Source organism: Carica papaya, chromosome 5, assembly GCF_054855325.1.
Source record: "Carica papaya isolate Zhongbai chromosome 5, ASM5485532v1, whole genome shotgun sequence".
Classification (NCBI taxonomy): domain Eukaryota; kingdom Viridiplantae; phylum Streptophyta; class Magnoliopsida; order Brassicales; family Caricaceae; genus Carica; species Carica papaya.
The window spans coordinates 26489447-26513597 of NC_142313.1; the positions used below are offsets into that span (position 1 = coordinate 26489447).

General features: G+C 45.3%; 1 non-coding gene and 25 pseudogenes across 1 annotated transcript; all 26 read right to left on the reverse strand.

Moving 5' to 3' along the window:
- Positions 1 to 191: 191 nt before the first annotated feature.
- Positions 192 to 310, reverse strand: LOC148256393 (5S ribosomal RNA; annotated as a pseudogene).
- Positions 311 to 839: 529 nt separating this feature from the next.
- Positions 840 to 958, reverse strand: LOC148256394 (5S ribosomal RNA; annotated as a pseudogene).
- Positions 959 to 1162: 204 nt separating this feature from the next.
- LOC148256395 (5S ribosomal RNA) lies at positions 1163 to 1281 on the reverse strand (annotated as a pseudogene).
- Positions 1282 to 2464: 1183 nt separating this feature from the next.
- On the reverse strand, positions 2465 to 2583 carry LOC148256396 (5S ribosomal RNA; annotated as a pseudogene).
- A 531-nt stretch (positions 2584 to 3114) lies between these two features.
- LOC148256397 (5S ribosomal RNA) lies at positions 3115 to 3233 on the reverse strand (annotated as a pseudogene).
- A 532-nt stretch (positions 3234 to 3765) lies between these two features.
- LOC148256398 (5S ribosomal RNA) lies at positions 3766 to 3884 on the reverse strand (annotated as a pseudogene).
- A 531-nt stretch (positions 3885 to 4415) lies between these two features.
- Positions 4416 to 4534, reverse strand: LOC148256399 (5S ribosomal RNA; annotated as a pseudogene).
- Positions 4535 to 6201: 1667 nt separating this feature from the next.
- On the reverse strand, positions 6202 to 6319 carry LOC148256400 (5S ribosomal RNA; annotated as a pseudogene).
- A 2378-nt stretch (positions 6320 to 8697) lies between these two features.
- Positions 8698 to 8816, reverse strand: LOC148256401 (5S ribosomal RNA; annotated as a pseudogene).
- A 205-nt stretch (positions 8817 to 9021) lies between these two features.
- LOC148256402 (5S ribosomal RNA) lies at positions 9022 to 9140 on the reverse strand (annotated as a pseudogene).
- Positions 9141 to 10315: 1175 nt separating this feature from the next.
- Positions 10316 to 10433, reverse strand: LOC148256403 (5S ribosomal RNA; annotated as a pseudogene).
- A 1394-nt stretch (positions 10434 to 11827) lies between these two features.
- LOC148256404 (5S ribosomal RNA) lies at positions 11828 to 11945 on the reverse strand (annotated as a pseudogene).
- Positions 11946 to 12149: 204 nt separating this feature from the next.
- On the reverse strand, positions 12150 to 12268 carry LOC148256405 (5S ribosomal RNA; annotated as a pseudogene).
- Positions 12269 to 12475: 207 nt separating this feature from the next.
- Positions 12476 to 12593, reverse strand: LOC148256406 (5S ribosomal RNA; annotated as a pseudogene).
- A 527-nt stretch (positions 12594 to 13120) lies between these two features.
- Positions 13121 to 13239, reverse strand: LOC148256407 (5S ribosomal RNA). Its single transcript, XR_015820769.1, has one exon. It is a non-coding gene; the product is annotated as a 5S ribosomal RNA (ribosomal RNA).
- Positions 13240 to 13770: 531 nt separating this feature from the next.
- Positions 13771 to 13889, reverse strand: LOC148256408 (5S ribosomal RNA; annotated as a pseudogene).
- Positions 13890 to 14312: 423 nt separating this feature from the next.
- On the reverse strand, positions 14313 to 14431 carry LOC148256409 (5S ribosomal RNA; annotated as a pseudogene).
- A 735-nt stretch (positions 14432 to 15166) lies between these two features.
- On the reverse strand, positions 15167 to 15285 carry LOC148256410 (5S ribosomal RNA; annotated as a pseudogene).
- Positions 15286 to 15741: 456 nt separating this feature from the next.
- On the reverse strand, positions 15742 to 15860 carry LOC148256411 (5S ribosomal RNA; annotated as a pseudogene).
- A 205-nt stretch (positions 15861 to 16065) lies between these two features.
- Positions 16066 to 16184, reverse strand: LOC148256412 (5S ribosomal RNA; annotated as a pseudogene).
- Positions 16185 to 17362: 1178 nt separating this feature from the next.
- LOC148256413 (5S ribosomal RNA) lies at positions 17363 to 17481 on the reverse strand (annotated as a pseudogene).
- An 813-nt stretch (positions 17482 to 18294) lies between these two features.
- On the reverse strand, positions 18295 to 18412 carry LOC148256414 (5S ribosomal RNA; annotated as a pseudogene).
- A 2157-nt stretch (positions 18413 to 20569) lies between these two features.
- On the reverse strand, positions 20570 to 20687 carry LOC148256415 (5S ribosomal RNA; annotated as a pseudogene).
- A 1501-nt stretch (positions 20688 to 22188) lies between these two features.
- LOC148256416 (5S ribosomal RNA) lies at positions 22189 to 22307 on the reverse strand (annotated as a pseudogene).
- A 206-nt stretch (positions 22308 to 22513) lies between these two features.
- On the reverse strand, positions 22514 to 22631 carry LOC148256417 (5S ribosomal RNA; annotated as a pseudogene).
- A 517-nt stretch (positions 22632 to 23148) lies between these two features.
- LOC148256418 (5S ribosomal RNA) lies at positions 23149 to 23267 on the reverse strand (annotated as a pseudogene).
- Positions 23268 to 24151: the final 884 nt, after the last annotated feature.

The window sequence follows — 24151 nt, forward strand, 5'->3', positions numbered from 1 at the left end:
CAAATACATACACTCCTTCTCATTCTCTCCCCCCTCCCGTCATTTGTTTCCTTGTGCATGCACACTGCACCTCTTCTTTTCGTTCTAATATCAAGTAAACTGTCCTGGTGCCGTTACTCACATTTGCGAATAAACCAGCACACAATAGTTCTAGTCGCGCGTAATGTCGAATGATCCATTTGAAAAAAAAATGGGTGCAACACAAGCACTTCCCAAGAGGTCACCCATCCTAGTACTACTCTCTCCCAAGAACACTTAACTCCCGAGTTCTAATGGGGTCTGGTACATTAAATCTGGTATCATCGCACCTATTTCATTATGCGCTGCAAATACATACACTACTTCTCCTTCCCTCCCCTCTCCTGTCATTTGTTTCCTTGTGCGTGCACACTGTACCTCTCTTTCTCCATCTAATATAAAGTAAAATGCCCCAGCGCCGTGACTCACATTTACGAATAAACCAGCGGATCATATTTTCAGTCACACGTAACGTCGAGCGACCCATCTGCAAAAAAATGGTGCAACACGAGTATTTCCGAGGTGGTCACCCATCCTAGTTCTACTCTCGCCCAAGCAAACTTAAATGCAGAGTTCTGATAAGATTCGGTGCATTAGTGCTGGTATGATCGCACCTGTTTTATCCGCGCTGTAAATTAATACACTTATTCTCATTCCCTCCCCCCTCCCGTCAATTGTTTCCTTGTGCGTGCACACTGCACCTCTCATTCATGTTTTAATATCAAGTAAAATGTATCGGCGCCTTGACTCACATTTGCGAATAAATCAGCGGACCATAGTTCTAGTTGCACGTAACGTCGAACGACCCATCTGCAAAACAATGTGTGCAACACGAGTACTTGCCAGGAGGTCACCAATCCTAGTACAACTCTCTCCCAAGCACACTTACCTGCGGAGTTCAGAAGGGATCCGGTGCATTAATGCTGGTATGATCGCACCTGTTTTATTCTGCGCTGTAAATACATACACTCGTTCTCCTTCCCTCTCCCCTCCCGTCATTTGTTTCTTTGTGTGTGCACACTGCACCTCTACTTCTCGTTCTAATATCAACTAAAATTTCTCGGCGCCGTGACTCACATTGGCGAATAAACCAGCAGACCGTAGTGCCAGTCGCGCATAACGTCGAACGACCCACAAAAAAAAAGGGGTGCAACACGAGGACTTCCCAAGAGGTCACCCATCCTAGTAATACTCTTGCCCAAGAACAATTAACTGCGGAGTTCTGATAGGATCTGGTGCATTAGTTTTGGTATGATCGCGCCTGTTTCATTCCACGCTGCAAATATATACACTCCTTCTTCTTCCTTCCCCCCTCCCGTCATTTGTTTCCTTGTGCGTACACACTGCACCTCTGTTTCTCATTCTAATATCAAGCAAATTGCCCAAGCGCCGTGAGTCACATTTGTGAATAAACTAGAGGCCTATAGTTTTAGTCACGCGTAACGTCGAACGACCAATCTGCAAAAAAAATGAGAGCAACAAGGAGAACTTCCTAGAAGGTCACCACTCCTAGTACTACACTCGCCCAAGCACATTTAACTGCAGAGTTCTGATGGAATCCGGTGAATTATTGATGGTATAATAGCACATGTTTCATTCTGCGCTACAAAAACATATGGTACTTCTCCTTCTCTCCCCCATCCCGTCATTTGTTTCCTTGTGCGTGCACACTACATCTCTCTTTCTCGTTCTAATATCAAGTAAAATGCCCCGGCGTCGTTACTCACATTTGCGAATAAACCAGCGGACCATAGTTTAGGTCACGCGTAACATCGAACGACCCATCTGCAAAAAAAAAGTTGCAACATGGGAACTTCTCAGGAGGTCACCACTCCTAGTGCTACATTCGCCCAAGAACATTTAACTGCGGAGTTCTGATGAGATCCGATGAATTAGTGATGGTATAATGGCACCTGTTTCATTCCGCGCTGCAAATACATACACTCCTTCTCCTTCCCTCCCCCCTCCCGTCATTTGTTTCCTTGTGCGTGCACAATGCACTTCTCCTTGTCGGTCTAATATCAAGTAAAATGCCTAGGTGACGTGACTCACTTTTGCGAATAAACCAGTGGACCATAGTTCTAGTCGCGCGTATCGTCGAACGACCCATCTATAAAAAAATAGGTGCAAAAAGAGGACTTCCCAAGAGGTCAATAATTCTAGTACTACTCTCGCCCAAGCATACTTAACTGTGGAGTTCTGATAGGCTCCTGTGCATTAATCCTGGTATGATCACACCTGTTTCATTCTTCGCTGCAAATATATACACTCTTTCTCCTTCCCTCCCCCCTTCCGTCATTTGTTTCCTTGTGCGTGCACACTACACTTCCGCTTCTTGTTCTAATATCAAGCAAACTGCCCTGGCGCCGTTACTCACTTTTAAGAATAAACTAGCAGACCATAGTTCCAGTCGCGCGTAACATCGAACGACCCATTTGAAAAAAAAAATGTGCAACACGAGGACTTTCTAAGGGGTCACCCATCCTAGTACTACTCTCGCCTAGACACACTTAACTGCAGAGTTCTGATGGGATCCGGTGCATTAGTGCTGGTATGATCGCACCTGTTTGCTTTCGCTTTGCAAATACATACACTCCTTCTCCTTCGCTCCCCCCTTCCGTAATTTATTTCCTTGTGCATGCACACTACCCCTCTCCTTCTTGTTCTAATATCAATTAAAATGCCCCGGCGCAGCTACTCATATTTGCAAATAAACCAGCGGACTACAGTTCTAGTTGCGCGTAACGTCGAGCGACCCATCTGCAAAAAAATCGGTGCAATACGAGTACTTTCGAGGAGGTCACCCATCCTAGTGCTACTCTCGCCCAAGCAACCTTCAACGCGAAGTTCTGATGGGATCTGGTGCATTAGTGCTGGTAGGATCGCACCTGTTTCATTATGCGCTGCAAATAAATATACTCATTCTCATTCCCTCCCCCCTCCCTTCATTTGTTTCCTTATGCGTGCACATTGCACCTCTCATTCTTGTTTTAATATCAAGTAAAATGCATCGGAACCATGACTCACATTTGCAAATAAACCAGCAGAACATAGTTTCAGTCGCGCGTAACGTCGAACGACCCATCTGTAAAAAAATGAGTGCAACACGAGTACTTCCTAGGAGGTCACCCATCCTAGTACAACTCTTGCCCAAGCACACTTAAATGCGGGGTTCAGAAGGGATCCGGTGCATTAGTGCTGGTATGATCGCACCTATTTTATTCGGCCCTGCAAATACATACACTCTTTCTACTTCCCTCCCCTCGCCTGTCATTTGTTTCCTTGTGCGTGCACACTGCACCCCTCCTTCTCGTTCTAATATCAACTAAAATTTTTCAGTGCCGTGACTTACATTTGCGAATAATCCAACGGACTATAGTTCAAGTCGCGCGTAACGTCGAACAACTCATCTGAAAAAAAATGGGTGCAACACGAGTATTTCCTAAGAGGTCACCCATCCGAGCTTTACTCTCGCCCAAGCACACTTAACTGTGAAGTTATGATGAGATCCGGTGCATTAGTGCTAGTATGATCGCACCTGTTTCATTTTGCGCTGCAAATACATACACTCCTTCTCCTTTCCTTTCCCCTTTCTTTCATTTGTTTCCTTGTGCGTGCACATTGTACCTCTGCTTCTCATTCTAATATCAAGTAAAATGCCCCGGCGCCGTGACTAACATTTGTGAATAAACCAACGAACTATAATTCCAGTCGCGCGTAACGTCGAACGACCCATCTGCAAAAAAATGGGTGCAACACGAGGACTTCCCAGGAGGTCAACCATCCTAGTTCTACTCTCGCCCAAGCAAACTTAACTGTGGAGTTCTGATGGGATCTGGTGCATTAGTGCTGGTAGGATCGCATCTGTTTCATTCCGCACTGCAAATACATACACTCCTTCTCCTTTCCTCCCCCCTCCCCTCATTTGTTTCCTTGTGCGTGCACACTATACCTCTCCTTCTCGTTCTAATATCAAGTAAAATGCCTTGGCGTCGTGACTCACATTTGTGAATGAACCAACGGACCATAATTCTAGTCGCGCGTAATGTCGAAAAACCCATCTGCAAAAAAATAGATGCAACATAAGGATTTCAAATGAGGTCACCCATCCTAGTACTATTATCGCCCAAACACACTTAACTGTGGAGTTTTGATGGGATCTGATGCATTAGTGCTGGTATGATCGCACCTATTTCATTCCGCACTGCAAATACATACACTCCTTCTCCTTCCCTCCCCCCTCCCATCATTTGTTTCCTTGGGCGTGCACACTGCACCTCTACTTCTCATTCTAATATCAAGTAAAATACCCCGGTGCCGTGACTCACATTTGCTAATAAACCAGCGGATCATAGTTCCAGTCGCGCATAACGTCGAAATACCCATCTGCAAAAAAATAGGTGCAACACGAGGACTTCCCTGGAGGCCACCCATCCTAGTACTACTCTCGCCCAAGCACACTTAACTGTGGAGTTCTGATTGGATCTGATGCATTAGTGCTGGTATGATCGCACCATTTTGCTTCTGCGCTGCAAATACATACACTCCTCCTCCTTCTCTCCCCCCTCCCGTAATTTGTTTCCTTGTGCGTGCACACTGCATCTCTCATTCTCGTTCTAATATCAAGTAAAATGCCCCGGCGCCATGACTCACATTTGCGAATAACTCAGTGGACAATAGTTTTACTCGTGCGTAACGTCGAACGATCCATTTGAAAAAAAATGGGTGCAACACGAGGACTTCCTAAGAGGTCACCACTGCTTTTCGTTTTTTGTTCTTCTACTATGTAATATGCTCGCTGACACTCTCATCACGTGATGGGCTTCAATTGAATGCATGAAAAATATTAAGCAAAATGCCCCGTCGCCGTTACTCAAGTTTGCGAATAAACCGGTGGACCATCGCTCTGGTCCCGCGTAATGTTTAACGCCCAGTCTGAAAAAAGAAGGATGCAACATGAGCGCCGAGAGCTTCCCATGAGGTAACCCATCCTAGTACTACTGTAGCCCAAGCATGCATAACTATAGAGTTCTGATGGGATCCGGTGAATTAGTGTTGGTATGATCGCAGACTTTCTTGTGTGGGCCGTAAATACATATGCCTCTTCTCCTTCCCTCTCCCCTCCCGTCATTTGATTCACTGTGCACGCACCTCACCTCTTCTTCTAGTTCTAATATTAAGCGAAATGCCGTGGTGCCTCGACTCATGCCCATATGAACGGATCGCCCACCGCACCTCGTTTTTTGTTGTTATATTACGTAAGATGCTCGCAATGACACTCTTATCACGTGATTTTTTTTAATTGAATGTGCAAAAAATATTAAGCAAAATGCCCCGACGAACCGTCGCTCCGGTCCCGCATAACATTTGACGCCCCATCTGTAGAAAGAAGGGTGCAACATGAGCACTTACTAGAAGCTCACGCATCCTAGTACTACTCTCGCCCAAGAACGCTTGACTGTAGAGTTCTGATGGGATCTGGTGAACTAGTGCTGGTATGATCGCAATCGTTTTGGTTTGCGCCGCAAATACATATATCCATTCCCCTTCCCTCTCCCTTCCCATCATTTATTTCGCTGTGGGCGCAACTCACCTCTGCTTCTAGTTCTAATATCGAGCGAAATGCCCCAACGCCTCGACTCATGTCTATATGAAACACCCGCCGCACCTCCTTTTTCATTGTTCTACTATGTAAGATGCTCGCAATGACACTCTCAACACGTGACGGGCTTTAATTGAATGCACAAAAAATATTAAGCAAAATCTTAATACTACTTTCACTAGAGCACGCTTAACTGTGGAGTTCGACAGGATCCGATGCATTAGTGTTGGTATGATCGCACCCCTTCCATTTCGTGCTGCAAATATATATACCCCTTTTCCTTCCCTCCCCCCTCCCGTCATTTGTTTCGCTGTGCAGGCACACTACACCTCTGTTTCTAGTTCTAATATCAAACGAAATGTCCATGCACCTCGACTCACGCCTAGATAAACGAACCACCTGTCGTACCTCATTTTTCATTGTTCTACTATGTAAGATGTTCGTAATGACACTCTTATCATGTGGTGGACTATAAATGAATGCACGAAAAATATTAAGCAAAATATTCTGGCGCCACGACTCATACCGACGGACTATGGCTCCTATTACGCATAATGTTTAACAGTCCATCCGTAAAAAAACGGGCGCAACACGAGAACTTCCCAAAAGATCACCCATCCTAGTACTACTCTCGCCAAAACACGCTCAACTACGGAGTTCGATGGGATCCAGTGCATTAGCGCTAGTATGATCGCACCTCTTCTATTTTGCGCTACAAATACATATATCCCTTCTCCCTCCCTCCCCCCTTGTTATTTGTTTCACTATGCGCGAACACTGCACCTCTGCTTATAGTTTTAATATAGAGCAAAATGCTCCAGCGCCTCGACTCACGCCCAGATTAATGAACTACCCCTGCACCTCATTTTTCGTTATTCTACTATGTAAGATACTCGTAATGACACTCTTATTATGTGGCGAACTATAAATGAATGCACAAAAAATATTAAGAAAAATGTCTTGGCGACTCACTCTGAGGGACAATGGCTTTGATCACGTATAATGTTTAACGTCCCGTCAGCAAAAAAATGAGTGGAACATGAGAACTTTCCAAGAGCTCACCCATCCTAATACTACTTCCGCCCAAACACACTTAACTACGAAATTCGATGGGATCTAGTGCATTAGTGTAGGTATGATCGCACCCCTTCAATTCCACGCTACAAGTACATATGCCCCTTCTCCTTCCCTCCCCCCTCCCGTCATTTATTTCGTTGTGCGCACACACCACACCTTTGTTTCTAGTTCTAATATCAAGCGAAATACCCCGGCACCTCGACTCATGCCCAGATGAATGGATCGCCCGCCGTACTTCGTTTTTCATTGTTATACTATGTAAGATACTCGTAATGATACTTTTATCACGTGGTGAACTATAAATGAATGCATGAAAAATATTAAGCAAAATTTTCAGGCCCCGCGACTCACACTGGCAGATTGTGGCTCCGACCACACTTAACGTTTAACACCTCATCTACAAAAAGACAGGTTCAACACGAGGACTTTCCAGGAGGTCACCCATCCTAGAATTAATCTCGCCCAAGCACGCTTGACTACAGAATTCTGATGGGATCCTGTGCATTAGTGTTTGTATGATCGCAACTGTCTCATTTCCCATTGCAGATACATATAGCCCTTCTCCTTCCCTCCCCCCTCTCATCATTTTATTCTACTATATAGGATGCTCGTAATGACTCTCTTATCACGTGGTGGACTATAAATGAGTGCACAAAAAAAAGTAAGCAAAATGCCCCAGTGCGGCACTCACGCTGGCAAATGAACCAGCGGACTATGGCTTCGGTCGAGCGTAACGTTTGATGCCCTGTCTCCAAAAAGACGGGTGCAACACAAGCACCTCCCAGGAGGTCACTCATCCTAGTACTACTGTCGCCCAAACACACTTAACTGTAGATTATGATGGGATACGATGCATAAGTGCTAGTATGATCCCACCCGTCCTATTCCTCACTTCAAATACATATACCCCTTCTCTTTCCCTCCCCCCTCCCATTATTTGTTTCGCTCTGTGTGGACACCGCACCTCTACTTTTAGTTGTAATATGAAACAAAATGCCTCGTTGCTCGACTCACGCACAGATGAACAGACCGCCCGCCGCAACTCTGTTTTGCTTTTTCTATTATTTACGATGCTCATAATGACACTCTTATCACATAGTCGACTATAAATGGATGCACGAAAAATATTAAGAAAAAGACAAGAGCAACAAGAGTACTTCCCAAGAGGTCACCCATCCTAATACTACTCTTCCCCAGGCACACTTAACTGTGGAGTGCTGATAGAATCAGGTGAATTAGTGCTGGCATGATCGAACCTGTTTCATTCCGCGCTGTAAATACATAAACTCCTTCTTCTTTCCTCCTCCCTCTTGTAATTTGTTTCCTTGTGCGTGCACACTACACATCTGCATCTCTTTCTAATATCAAGTAAAATACCCCAGTGCCTTGACCCACATTTGCGAATAAACCAGCGGACCATTGTTCCAGTCGCGTGTAATATCGAACGCCCCATTTGAAAAAAATAGGTGCAACACGGGGACTTCTCAGGAGGTCACCACTCCTAGTACTACACTCGCCCAAGCACATTTAACTGCTGAGTTCTGATGGGATGTGGTGAATTTGTGATGGTATAATGGCACCTATTTCATTCTGCGCTGCAAATACATACACTCCTTCTCCTTCCCTCCCCCCTCCCGTCATTTGTTTCCTTGTGCTTGCACACTGCACCTCTCCTTCTCCTTTTAATATCAAGTAAAATGACCTGGTGCCGTGACTAACATTTGCAAATAAATCAGTGGACAATAGTTCTAGTCGCACGTAACGTCGAACGACCCATTTCGACTCATGCTCATATTAACGGATCGCCCGCCGCCTCTCATTTTTTGTTGTTCTACTATTTAAGATGCTCGCAATGACACTCTCATTACGTGATGGGCTTTAATTGAATGTTGGAAAAATATTAAGAAAAATGCTCTGGTGCTGTGACTCACGTTTGCAAATGAACCGGCGGACCATCACTCCGGTCCAGTTGAATGTTTGACGCCCTGTCTGCAAAAAGAAGGGTGCAACACGAGAACTTCCCAGGAGATCACCCATCTTTGTACTACTCTCGCCCAAACACACTTAACTGCGGAGTTCTGATCGGATCTGGTGCTTTAGTGCTGGTATAATCGCACCTTTTTTATTCTACGCTATAAATACATACACTCCATCTCCTTCCCTTCCCCCTCCCGTCATTTGTTTCCTTGTGCGTACACACTGCACCTCTTTTTCTCGTTCTAATATAAAGTAAAATGCCCCGGTGCCGTGACTCATATTTGTGAATAAATCAGCGGACCATAGTTCTAGTCGTGCATAACGTCGAAAGACCTAACTGTAAAAAATGGGTGCAACACGAGGACTTCCCAAGAGGTCACCTATCTTAGTACTACTCTCGCCCAAGCACACTTAACTGCGGAGTTCTAATAGGATCTGATGCATTGGTGCTGGTATGATCGCACCTGTTTCAGGTTCCGCTGCAAATACATACACTCCTTCTCCTTCCCTCCCCCCTCCCGTCATTTGTTTCCTTGTACGTGCACACTGCACCTCTGCTTCTCGTTCTAATATCAAGTAAAATGCTCTGGTACCGTGACTCAAATTTACAAATAAACCAGCGGACCATAGTTCTAGTCGTGCGTAGCGTCGAACGACCCATCTGCAAAAAAATAGGTGCAACACGAGAACTTTCCAGGAGGTCACCCATCCTAGTACCACTCTCGTCCATGCACACTTAACTGTGGAATTATGATGAGATTCGGATCATTAGTGATGGTATGATCACACATCCTTCATTCCGCGCTACAAACACATAGACTCCTTCTCCTTCCCTCCCCCCTCCCGTCATTTGTTTCCTTGTGCGTGCACATTGCACCTCTCCTTCTCGTTCTAATATCAAGTAAAATGCCTTGGCGCTGTGACTCACATTTGGGAATAAACCAGCGGATGATAGTTCCAACCGCGCGTAACGTCGAATGCCCCATCTGAGAAAAATAGGTGCAACACAAGGACTACCCAAAAGGTCACCACTTCTAGTACTATACTTGCCCAAGCACATTTAACTGCAGAGTTGTGATGGGATCCGGTGAATTAGTGATGGTATAATGGCACCTGTTTCATTCTGCGCTACAAATACATACACTCCTCCTTCCCTTCCCCCTCCAGTCATTTGTTTCCTTGTGCATGCACACTACAACTCTCATTCGCGTTCTAATTTCAAGTAAAATGCCTCGGCGCCGTGACTCACATTTACGAATAAACCAGCGGAACATAGTTCCAGTCGCACGTAACGTCAAACGACCCATCTGCAAAAAAATGGGTGCAACACGAGGACTTTCCAGGAGGTCATCCATCCTACTACTACTCTCACTAAGCACACTTAACTGTGGGGTTCTGATGCGATCCGGTGCATTAGTACTAGTATGATCGTATATCTTTCATTTCGCCTTGCAAACACATACACTCCTTCTCCTTCCCTCGCCCTCCCATCATTTGTTTCCTTGTGTGTGCACACTTCATCTCTCATTCTCGTTCTAATATCAAGTAAAATGCCCCGGCGCCGTAACTCACATTTGCGAATAAACCAGTGGAGCATAGTTCCAGTCGTGCGTAATGTGGAACGACCCATCTGCAAAAAAATAGGTGCAACACGAGGACTTCCCAGGAGGACACCCATCCTAGTACTACTCAAGCCAAACACACTTAACTGTGAAGTTCTGATGGGATCTGGTGCATTAGTGCTGGTATGATCACACATCTTTCATTCCGCCCTGCAAATACATACACTCCTTCTCCTTCCCTCCCCCCTCTCGTCATTTGTCTCCTTGTCGGTGCACACTGCACCGCTCCTTTTCGTTCTAATATCAAGTAAATTGTCACGACGCTGTGACTCACATTTGCGAATAAACCAGCGGAGTATAGTTCCCATCGTGCGTAACGTCGAACGACCCATCTGCAAAAAAATGGGTGCAACATGAGGACTTCCTAAGAGGTCACCCATCCTAGTACTACTCACGCAAAGCACATTTAACTACGGTGTTCTGATGGGATCCAGTGCATTAGTGCTGGTATTATCGCAACTGTTTCATTTCGCACTGCAAATATATTCACTCCTCCTTCCCTCCCCCCTCCCGTCGTTTGTTTTCTTGTGCGTGCACACTGCACCTCTCCTTCTCGTTCTAATATCAAGTAAAATGCTCTGGTGCCGTGACTCACATTTGCGAATAAACTAGTGGACCATAGTTCCAGTCGTGCGTAACGTCGAACAACCCATCTGTAAAAAAATGGGTGCAACACAAGGACTTCCTAGGAGGTCACCTATCCTAGTACTACTCTCAACCAAGCACACTTGACTGGGGAGTTATGATGGGATCCAGTGCATTAGTGCTGTTATGATCGCACCTGTTTTACTCCGCGCTATAAATACATACACTCCTTCTCCTTCCCTTCCCCCTCCCATCATTTGTTTCCTTGTGAGTGCATAGTTCACCTCTCCTTCTCGTTCTAATATCAAGTAAAATGCCCCGGCGTCGTGACTTACATTTACGAATAAACCAGCGGACCATAGTTCCAATCGTGCGTAATGTTGAACGACCCATCTGTAAAAAAATAGATGCAACACAAGTACTTCACAGGAAGTCACCTATCCTAGTACTACTCTCGTCCAGGCACACTTAGCTGCGTAGTTCTGATGCTATCCGGTACATTAGTGCTAGTATGATCGCACATCTTTCATTTCGCGCTGCGAATACATACACTCTTTCTCCTTCCCTCCCCCCTCTTGTAATTTGTTTCCTTGTGCATGCACAATACACCTCTCTTTCTCATTTTAATATCAACTAAAATGTCCTGGTGCCGTGACTCACATTTGCGAATAAACCAGCAGACCATAGTTCCAGTCGCACGTAACATCGAACGACCCATCTACAATAAAATATTTGCAACACGCGGACTTCCCAGGAGGTCACCAATCCTAGTACTACTCTCGCCGAACCATATTTAACTACGGAGTTCTGATGGGATCCGGTGCATTAGTGCTGCTATGATCCAGTTGCGTGTAACGTCGAACGACCAATCTGCAAAAAAATAGTTGCAACACGCGGATCATAGTTCCAGTCACGCGTAACGTCAAACGACCCATCTGCAAAAAAATTGGTGCAACACGAGGACTTCCCAGGAGGTCACCCATCTTAGCACTACTCTCGCCCAAGCACGCTTAACTACGGAGTTTTCGATGGGATCCGGTGCATTAGCTTGTATGATCGCACCTGTTTCATTTTGTGGTGCAAATATATACACTCCTTCTCCTTCCCTCCCCCCTCCCCTCATTTATTTTCTTGTGCGTGCACACTACACCTCTCCTCCTTCTAATATCAGGTGAAATGCCTCTGATACCGTAACTCACATTTGTGAATAAATCAGCGGACTATAGTTCCAGTCGCGCGTAACGTCGAATGACCCGTCTGTAAAAAAGTGAGTGCAACACGAGGACTTCCTAGGAGGTCACCAATCCTAGTACTACTCTTGCCCAAGCACACTTAACTACGGAGTTCTGATGGGATCCGGTGCATTAGTACCGGTATGATCGCACCTGTTTCATTTCGCGGTGCAAATACATACACTCCTTCTCTTTCCCTCCCCCCTCCCGTCATTTATTTCCTTGTGCGTGCACATTGCACCTCTCATTCTCGTTTTAATATCAAGTAAAATGCCTCGGTGCCGTGACTCACATTTGCGAATAAACCAGCGGACCATAGTTCTAGTCGCGCATAACGTCGAATGACCCATCTGCAAAAAAAATGGGTGCAAACGAGTATTTCCTAGAAGGTCACCCATCTTAGAACTACTCTCGCCCAAGCACACTTAACTGCGGAGTTCTGATGGGATCCGGTGCATTAATGTTGTTATGATCGCACCTGATTGATTCCGCGATGCAAATACATATACTCCTTCTCTTCCCCCCCCCCCTTCCGTCATTTGTTTCATTATACGTGCACACTGCATCTTTCCATCTTGTTCTAATACCAAGTAAAATGCTCCGGCGCCGTGACTCACATTTGCAAATAAATCAGTAGACCATAATTCCAGTCGCACGTAACGTCGAACGACCCATCTGCAAAAAAAATAGGTGAAAGGAGTTCCCAAGAGGTCACGCATCCTAGTACTACTCTTACCCAAGCACATTTAATTGCGGAGTTCTTATGGGATACGGTGCATTAGTGCTGGTATGATCGCACCTGTTCGATTTTGCTCTACAAATATAAGCACTCCTTCTTCTTCTATTCCCCCTCCCGTCATTTGTGTCCTTGTGCGTGCACACTACACCTCTGCTTCTCGTTCTAATATCAAGTAAAATGCATAGGCGCTGTGATTCACATTTGTGAATAAACCAATGGACCATAGTTTCAGTTGCGCGTAACATCGAACGACCAATCTGAAAAAAAATAGATGCAACACGAGAACTTCCCAAGAGATCACCCATCCTAGTACTACTCTCGCCCAAGAACACTTAACTTCAGAGTTCAGAAGGGATCTGGTGCATTAGTGCTGGTATGATTGCACCTGTTTCATTCCACGCTGCAAATACATACACTCCTTCTCATTCCTTCCCCCCTCCCGTCATTTGTTTCCTTATGCGTGCACACTGTACCTCTTCTTCGCGTTCTAATATCAAGTGAAATGCCCCGGTGCCATAACTTACATTTGCGAATAAACCAGCGGATCATAGTTCTAGTGACATGTAACGTCGAACGACCCTTCTGCAAAATAATTGGTGCAACAAGAGGACTTCCTGGGAGGTCACCAATCTTAGTACTACTCTCGCCCAAGCACACTTAACTGCGGAGTTCTGATGGGATCAGGTGCATTAGTGCTTGTATGATGGCAACTATTTCATTTCGCACTGCAAATACATACACTACTTCTCCTTCCTTCCCCCCTCCGGTCATTTGTTTTCTTGTGCGTGCGCACTGCACCTCTACTTTTAATTCAAATATTAAGTAAAATGCCCCGGCACCGTGACTCACATTTTCGAATAAACAAGCGGACGATAGTTCTAGTCACGCGTAACATCGAACGACTCATCTGCAAAAAAATAGGTGCAACAGGAGGGCTTCACAGGCGGTCACCCATCCTAGTACTACTCTCGCCCAAGCACACTTAACTTCGGAGTTTTGATGGGATCCGGTGCATTAGTGCAGGTTTGATCGCACCTGTTTCATTTCGCGTTGCAAATACATACACTCCTCCTCCCCCCCCTCTTCCGTCATTTGTATCCTTGTGTGTGCACACTGCACATCTGCTTCTTGTTTAATATCAAGTAAAATGCCCTTGCGCCATGACTCACATTTGTGAATAAACCAGCAGACAATAGTTCTAGTCGCGCGTAACGTCGAACGATCTATCTGAAAAAAAATGGGTGCAACACGAGGACTTCCCACCACTTCTTTTTTTTTTTTTTGTTCTACTATGTAATATGCTCGCAAACACTCTTATCACGTAGTGGGCTTTAATTAAATGCACAAAAAATATTAAACAAAATGCCCCGATGCCGTTACTCATGTTTGTGAATGAACCGGTGGACCGTCGCTCCAATCCCGCGTAACATTTAACGCCCAGTCTGAAAAAAAATGGATGCAACACGAGAGTCGAGAGCTTCCCAGGAGGTAACCCATTCTAGTACTACTCTCGTCCAAGCATGCATAACTGCAGAGTTCTTATGGGATCCGGTGAACCAGTGCTGGTATGATCGCACATTTTCTTGTTTGCGCTGCAAATACATATGCCTCTTCTCTTTCCCTCTCCCCTCCTGTCATTTAAGTGAAATGCCTCGGCGCCTCGACTCTTACCCATATGAACGGATCGCCCACCGCAACTCCTTTTTTGTTGTTATATTATGTAAGGTGCTCGCAATGACACTCTTATCATGTGATTGGTTTTAATTGAATGTGAAAAAAATATTAAGCAAAATACCCCGGTGGACTGTCGCTCCGGTCCCGCGTAACATTAATGCCCCATTTGTAGAAAGAAGGGTGCAACACGAGCACTTCCCAGAAGATCACGCATCCTAGTACTACTCTCATCTAAGTACGCTTGACTGCGGAGTTATGATGGGATCCGGTGAACTAGTGCTGGTATGATCGCAATCATTTTGGTTTGCGCCGCAAATACATATACCCCTTCCCCTTCCCTCTCCCTTCCCATCATTTATTTTGCTGTGGGCGCAACTCACCTCTTCTTCTAGTTCTAATATCAAGCGAAATGCCCTGACACCTCGACTCATGTCTATATGAAACACCCGCCGCACCTCTTTTTTTATTGTTCTACTATGTAAGATGCTCGCAATGACACTCTCAACACGTGATGGATTTTAATTGAATGCACGAAAAATTTTATGCAAAATGTTCCGGTGCCGTGACTCACGTTTGTGAATGAACTGCCGGACCGTCGCTCTGGTCCCGCATAATATTTAATGCCCCGTCTATAGAAAGAAGTGCGCAACACGAGTAATTCCCAAGAGGTCACCCATCCTACTACAACTCTTGCCCAAGCACGCTTGACTGCGGAGTTCTGATGGGATCCGGTGCATTTGTGCTCGTATGATCGCACATGTTTCATTCCATGCTGCAAATACATACACTCCATCTCCTTCCCTCCCCCTTCTCGTCATTTATTTCTTTGTGCGTGCACACTGCATCACTCTTTCTCGTTCTAATATCAAGTAAAATACCCTGGCACCATGACTCACATTTGCAAATAAACCAGCGGACCATAGTTCCAGTCGCGCGTAACGTCGAATGACCCATCTGCAAGAAAATGGGTGCAATACGAGGACATCTTAGAAGGTCACCCATCCTAGTACTACTCTCACTCAAACACACTTATTAGTGGAGTTCTGATGGGATCCGGTGTATAAATGCTAGTATCCATCATTTGTTTCCTTGTGCGTGCACACTGCACCTCTCCTTCTCGTTCTAATATCAAGTAAAATGCCTCGGCACCGTGACTAAACCAGCGGACCATAATTCTTGTCGCGCGTAACGTCGAACAGCCCATCTACAAAAAAATGGGTGCAACACGAAGACTTTCTAGGAGGTCACCCAACCTAGTACTACTCTCGCCCAGGCACATTTAAATACGGAGTTCTGATGGGATTCGGTGAATTAGTGTTGGCATGATCGCACCTGTTTTATTCTGCGCTGCAAATACATACACTCCTTCTCCTTCCGTCTGCCCTCCCGTCATTTGTTTCCTTGTGCGTGCACACTACACCTCTACTTCTCATTCTAATATCAAGTAAAATACCCCAGTTCCTTAACTCACATTTGCGAATAAACCAGCGAAACATAGTTCCAATCGTGCGTAACTTCGAACGCCCCATCTGAAAAAAATAGGTGCAACACGAGGACTTCCCAAGAGGTCACTACTCCTAGTACTACACTCGCCCAAGCGCACTTAACTATGGAGTTCAGATGAGATCCGGTGAACTAGTGCTGGTATGATCGCACCCATTCTAGTTTGTGCCGCAAGTACATATGCCCCTTCTCCTTCCCTCTCCCCTCTCGTCATTTGTTTTGCTATGCACGGACCTCACCTCTGCATTCAATTCTAATATCAAGCGAAATACCCCGGCGCCTCGACTCATGCCCATATGAACGAATAGTGCCGCACCTCATTTTTTGTTGTTCTACTATGTAATATGCTTGCAGACACTCTTATCACTTGATGGGCTTTAATTGATTGCGCAAAAAATATTAAACAAAATGCCCCAGTGCCGTGACTCACGTTTGTGAATGAATCAGTGGACCGTCGCTTCGGTTCTGCGTAACGTTTAATACCAATCTAAAAAAAGAAGGATGTAACACGAGAGCCGAGAGCTTCCCAAGAGGTAACCCATCCTAGTACTACTCTCGCCCAAGCACGCAAATACATATGCTCCTTCTCCTTCCCTCTTCCCTCCCGTCATTTGATTCGCTGTACGCGCACCTCACCTCTTCTTCAAGTTCTAATATTAAGCGAAATACCCTAGCGCCTCAACTCATGCCCATATGAACGGATTGTCCACCGCACCTCGTTTTTTGTTGTTATATTATGTAAGGTGCTCGCAATGACACTCTTATCACGTGATTGAGTTTAATTGAATGTGCAAAAAATATTAAGCAAAATGCCCCAACGGACCATTGCTCTGGTCTTGTGTAACATTGAACGCCCCATCTATAGAAAGAAGGGTGCAATACGAGAACTTCGCAGAAGGTCACGAATCCTAGTACTACTCTCGCCCAAGAACGCTTGATTGCGGAGTTTTGATGGGATCTGGAAAACTGGTGCTGGTATGATCGCAATCATTTTGGTTTGCACCGCAAATACATATACCCCTTCCCCTTCCCTCTCTCTTCCCATCATTTATTTTGCTGTGCGCACAACTCACCTCTGCTTCTAGTTCTAATATCGAGCAAAATGCCCCGGTGCCTCGACTCATGTCTATATGAAACACTCGCCGCACCTCCTTTTTCATTTTTCTACTATGTAAGATGCTCGCAATGACACTCTCAATACGTGATGGGCCTTAATTGAATGCAAAAAAAATATTAAGCAAAATGTCCCAGTGTCGTGACTCACGTTTGTGAATGAACCGTCGGATAGTCGCTCTAGTCTCGCATAACATTTAATGCCCCGTCTATAAAAAGAAGGGTTTAACACGAGTACTTCCCAAGAGGTCACCCATCCTAGTACTGCTCTCGCCCAAGCACGCTTGACTGCGGAGTTCTGATGGGATCCCGTGAACTAGTGCTGGTATGATCGCATCTTTTCTAATTTACACTGCAAAGACATATACCACTTCTCCTTCCCTCTCCCTTCCCGTCATTTGTTTCACTGTGCGTGCAACTCACCTCTGCTTCTAGTTCTAATATCGAGCGAAATGCCCTGGCTCCTCGACTAATGCCCATATGAACGGATCGCCCACCGTACTTCATTTTTTGTTGTTCTACTATTTAAGATGCTCGCGATGACGTTCTCATCACGTGATGGGCTTTAATTGAATGCACAAAAAATATTAAGCAAAATGCCCCGGCAACGTGACTCACATTTGCGAATGAACAGGCGGACCTTCACTCTAGTCCCACGTAACATTTAACGCCCTGTCTGCAAAAAAAAGGGTGCAACACGAGTGCTTCCCAAGAGGTCACCCATCGTAAAACTACTCTCGCCAAAGCACGCTTAACTGCAGAGTTCTGATGGATCCCGTGAACTAGTGGTGGTATGATCGCAACCCTTCTAATTTGTGCCGCAAAGACATATATCCCTTCTCCTTCCCTCTCCCTTCCCGTCATTTGTTTTGCTGTGCGCGGAACGCACCTCTGCTTCTAGTTCTAATATCGAGTGAAATGCTCCGGCTCCTCGACTCATATCTATATGAACGGAACACCCGCTGCACCTCATTTTTTGTTGTTCTACTATGTAAGATGCTTGTAATTATAATCTTATCACGTGGTGGGCTATAATTGAATGCACGAATAATATTAAGCAAAATGCTCCGGCGCCATGACTCACGTTTGCGAATTAACCGGCGACTGTCGCTCTAGGCCCGCGTAACATTTAACGTCCGATCTACAAAAAGAAGAGTGCAACATGAGAATTTCCTAGCAGATCACCCATCCTAGTACTACTCTCGCCCAAGCACGATTAACTACGAAGTTCGATGGGATCCGATGCAGTAATGTTGGTATGATCGCACCCTTTCCATTCCGCTCTACAACTACATATACCACTTCTCCTTCCCTCTCCCCTCTCATCATTTATTTTGCTGTGCGCGTACACCGCACCTCTGTTTCTAGTTCTAATATCAAGCGAAATGCCAAGCCATCTCTACTCATGCCCAGATGAACAGACTTCCTGCCACAACTCTATTTTCATTCTTCTACTATGTAAGATAATCGTAATGACATTCTTATCTCGTGATGGACTATAAATGAATGCATGAAAAATATTAAGCAAAATGTCCCAATGCCACGACTCACACTGACAGACTATTGCTCTGGTCACGTGTAACATTTAACACCCCATCCCTAAAAAGACAGGTGGAACACGAGGACTTCGCAGGAGGTCACCCATCCTAATACTGCTTTCACCAGAGCACGCTTAACTGCGGAGTTCGACAGGATCCGATGCATTAATGTTGGTATGATCGCACTCCTTCTATTTCGTGCTGCAAATACATATACCCCTTCTCCTTCCCTCCCCCCTCCCATCATTTGTTTCGCTGTGCATGCACACTACACCTCTGTTTCTAGTTCTAATATCAAGCGAAATGTTTGGGCACCTCGACTCACGCCTAGATAAATGGACCGCATGTCGTACCTCGTTTTTCATTGTTTTACTATGTAAGATGCTCGTAATGACACTCTTATCATGTGGTGGACTATAAACGAATGCACACAAAAAATTAAGTAAAATTTTATGGCGCCACGACTCACACCGGCGGACTATGGCTCCTATTGCGCATAACTTTAATACCCCATTCGTAAAAAGACGGGCGCAACACGAGAATTTCCCAAAAGATCACCCATCCTAGTACTACTATCGCCAAAGCACACTCAATTATGGAGTTCGATGGGATCTGGTGCATTAGTGCTAGTATGATCGCACCTCTTCTATTTTGTGCTACAAATATATATACCCCTTCTCCCTCCCTCCCCCCTGTTATTTGTTTGGCTATGCGCGAACACCGCACCTTTGCTTATAGTTCTAATATAGAGCAAAATGCTCTGGCACCTCAACTCATGCCTTGATGAACGGACTACCCCCTGTACCTCGTTTGTCGTTATTCTACTATGTAAGATGCTCGTAATGACACTCTTATCACGTGGCAAACTATAAATTAATGCACGAAAAATATTAAGAAAAATGTCTTGGCGTTGCGACTCACTCCGAGGGACAATGGCTTTGATTGCGCATAATGTTTAACGTCTCGTCAGCAAAAAAATGAGTGGAACATGAGAAATTTCCAGGAGGTCACACATCCTAGTACTACTTTCGCCCAAGCACACTTAACTACAAAATTCAATGGGATCCAGTGCATTAGTGTAGGTATGATCGCACCCCTTCCATTCCACGCTGCAAGTACATATACCCCTTCTCCTTCCCTTACCCCTCCCGTCATTTGTTTCGTTGTGCGCACACACCACACCTCTGTTTCTAGTTCAAATAACAAGCGAAATACCCCGGTACCTCAACTCACGCCCAGATGAATGGATCGCCCACCGTACCTTGTTTTTCATTGTTATACTATGTAAGATACTCGTAATGATACTCTTATCACGTGGTGGACTATAAATGAATGCACGAAAAATATTAAGCAAAATTTTCAGGCCCCGCAACTCACACCGACAAACTGTGGCTCCGATCTCACTTAACGTTTAACACCCCGTCTAAAAAACAAGGGTTCAACACGAGGACTTTCCAGGAGGTCACCCATCCTAGAACTAATCTCGCCCAAGAACACTTGACTACAGAGTTCTGATGGGATCCTGTGCATTAGTGTTTGTATGATCGCAACTGTCCCATTCCCCACTGCAAATAAATATAGCCCTTCTCCTCCCCCCCCCTCTCCCATCATTTATTTCACTGTGCGGCCATACCGCATCTCTACTTCTAGTTGTAATATAGAGCGAAATGCCATATCGCTTCGACTCACGCCCAGAAGAATGGAGGCCTGCTGCGCCTCTTTTTTCATTGTTCTACTATGTAAGACTCTCGTAATGAGACTCTTATCACGTGGTGGACTACAAATAAGTACACATAAAATATTAAGCAAAATGTTTCAACGTCGCTACTAATGCCGGCAGACTGTGGCTCCGATCGCGCGTAACGTTTGATGCACCGTCTGCAAAAAGACGGGTGCAACAAGAGAACTTCCCAGGAGGTCACCCATCCTAGTACTACTCTCGTCTAAGCATGCTTAACTATGGAGTTCGATGGGATCTGGTGTATTAATGCTAGTATGATTACACCCCTTCGATTCCGTGCTGCAAATACATATACCCCTTCTCCTTCCCTCTCCCTACCCGTCACTTTTTTCACTGTGTGCGCACACCGCACCTCTGTTTATAGTTCTAATATCAAGCAAAATGCCTCGACACCTCGACTCATGCCAGAAGAAAGGACCACCCGCAGTACCTCATTTTTCTTTATTCTACTATGTAAGATGCTCGTAATGACACTCTTATCACGTGGTAGACTATAAATGAATGCATGACAAAATAGTAAGTAAAATTTTCTGGCGACAAGACTCATGCCAGCGGATTGTGGCTTCGATCACATGTACCATTTTTTGCCACGTTTGCAAAAAGACAGTTCAACACGAGGACTTCTCAGGAGGTTACCGACCCTAGTACTACTCTCGCCCAAGTATGCTTAACTACATAGTTCGATGGGATTCGGTGCATTAGTGTTGGTATGACCGCACCCCTTCTATTTCGCATTGCAAATACATATACCTCTTCTCATTTCCTCCCCTCTCTCGCCATTTTTTTAGCTGTGCGCGCACACTGCATCTCTATTTCTAGTTATAATATCAAGCAAAATGCCCTAGCGCCTCGACTTATGCCCAGATTAAAGGACCACCCACCACACTTTTTTTTTTCCGTTGTTCTACTATGTAAGATGCTCGTAATGACTTTCTTATCACGTGGTGTACTATAAATGAGTGCACAAAAAAAAATAAGCAAAATGCCCCGGCGCGGCGACTCACGCCGGTAAATGAACCAGCGGACTATGGCTCCGGTCGTGCGTAACGTTTGATGCCCTGTCCGCAAAAAGACAAGCATTTCCCAAGAGGTAACTCATCCTAGTACTACTCTCACCCAAAAATGCTTAACTGCAGGTTATGATGGGATACGATGCATTAGTGCTAGTATGATCCCACCCGTCCTATTCCTCACTTCAAATACATATACCCCTTCTCTTTACCTCCCCCCTCCCTTCATTTGTTTCGCTCTGTGTGGAGACCGCACCTCTAATTCTAGTTGTAATATCAAGCAAAATGCCTTGTTGCCTCAACTCACGCCCAGATGAACGGACCGCCCACCGCACCTCTGTTTTGCTTGTTCTATTATTTACGATGCTCGTAATGACACTCTTATCACATGGTGAACTATAAATGGATGCACGAAAAATATTAAGAAAAAGACGCGTGCAACACGAGGACTTCTTAGGAGGTCACCTATTCTAGCACTACTCTCACCCAAACACACTTAACTGCGGAGTTCTAATGGGATCTGGTACATTAGTGCTAGTATGATCGCACCTGTTTCATTGCGCGCTGCAAATACATACACTCCTTCTCCTTCCCTCCCCCCTCCAGTCATTTGTTTCATTGTGTGTGCACACTACACCTCTCTTTCTCCTTCCAATATCAAGTAAAATGCCCAAGCATCGTGACTCACATTTGCGAATAAACCAGCGGACCATAGTTCTAGTCGCGCATGACGTCGAACAACCCATCTGCAAAAAAATGGGTACAACACAAGTGCTTCCCTGGAGGTCACCCATCCTAGTGCTACTTTCGCCCAAGTACACTTAAATGTGGAGTTCTGATGGGATCCGGTGCATTCGTTCTGGTATGATCGCACCTGTTTCATTACACACTGTAAATACATACACTCCTTCTCCTTCCCTCTCCCCTCCCGTCATTTGTTTCCTTGTGCGTGCATACTACAACTCTCTTTCTCGTTCTAATAACAAGTAAAATGCCCTGGTGCTGTGGCTCATATTTGCGAATAAACCAGCAGACCATAGTTCCAATCACGCGTAACGTCGAACGACCCATCTGTAAAAAAATAGGTGCAACACGAGTACTCCCAGGAGGTCACCCATCCTAGCACTATTCTCGCCCAAGCACACTTAACTGCAGAGTTCTGATGGGATCCGGTGTATTAGTGCTGGCATGATCACACCTGTTTCATTTTCCACTGCAAATACATACACTCTTTCTCCTTCCTTCTACCCTCCCGTCATTTGTTTTCTTTGTGCGTGCACACTGCACCTCTCCTTCTCATTCTAATATCAAATAAAATGCCCCAGCGCCGTGACACACATTTGCAAATAAACCAGCGGACCATAATTCAGTCGCGTGTAACTTCGAACGAACCATCTACAAAAAAATTGGTGCGACACCAGGACTTTCCAGTTGATCACCACTCCTAGTACTACACTCGTCCAAGAACATTTAACTGCGGAGTTCTTATGGGATCTGGTGAATTAGTGATGGTCTAATGGCACCTGTTTCATTCCGCGCTGCAAATACATACAGTCCTTCTCCTTCCCTCCCCCTCCCATCATTTGTTTGATTTTACCTCTACTCCTCGTTCTAATATCAAGTAAAATGCCCCGGCGCCTTAACTCATATTTGCAAATAAACCACCAAACCATACTTCCAGTCGCGTGTAACGTCGAACGACCCATCTGCAAAAAAATAGTTGCAACACGAGGACTTCGCAGGAGGTCACCCATCCTAGTACTTCTCTCGCCCAAGCATACTTAACTGCGAAGTTCTCGTGGGATCTGGTGCATTAGTACTGCTATGATCACACATCTTTCATTCAGCACTGCAAATACATACACTACTCCTTCCCTCCCCTCTCTTGTCATTTATTACCTTTTGCGTGCACACTATACCTCTCATTCTCGTTGTAATATCAAGTAAAATGCCCCAGCGCTGTGACTCAAACATAACATTAAACGACCTATCTGCAAAAAAATGAGTGCAACATGAGTTCTTCCCAGGAGGTCACCCATCCTAGTACCACTCACGGCCAAGCACAATTAACTGTGGAGTTCTGATGGGATCCGGTGCACCTTTTTTATTCTGCGCTGCAACTACATACACTCCTTCTCCTTCCCTCCCCCTCCCGTCATTTGTTTCCTTGTGCATGCACACTGCACCTCTCCTTCTCGTTCTAATATCATAAAATGCCCCGGCTCCGTGACTCACATTTCTGAATAAACCAGCAGACCATAGTTCCAATCGCGAGTAACGTCGAACGACCCATCTGCAGAAAAATTGTTGCAATACGAGAACTTCCTAAGAGGTCACCCATTCTAGTACTACTGTCGCCCAATCACACTAAAATTCGAAGTTCTGTTGGGATCCGCTGCATTAGTGCTGGTATGATCGCACATGTTTCATTCCGCGCTGCAAAGACATACACTTCTTCTCCTTACCTTCCCCCTCCCGTCATTTGTTTCCTTATGCGTGCACACTACAGCTCTCTTTCTCGTCCTAATATCAAGTAAAATGCCCTGGCGTCGTGACTCACATTTGTGAATAAACCAGAGGATCATAGTTCCAGTCGCGCGTAACGTTGAATGACTCATCTGCAAGAAAATGGGTGCAACACGAGGACTTCCCAGGAGGTCACCACTCCTAGTACTCCAACCGCCCAAGAACATTTAATTGCAGAGTTGTGATGGGATCCG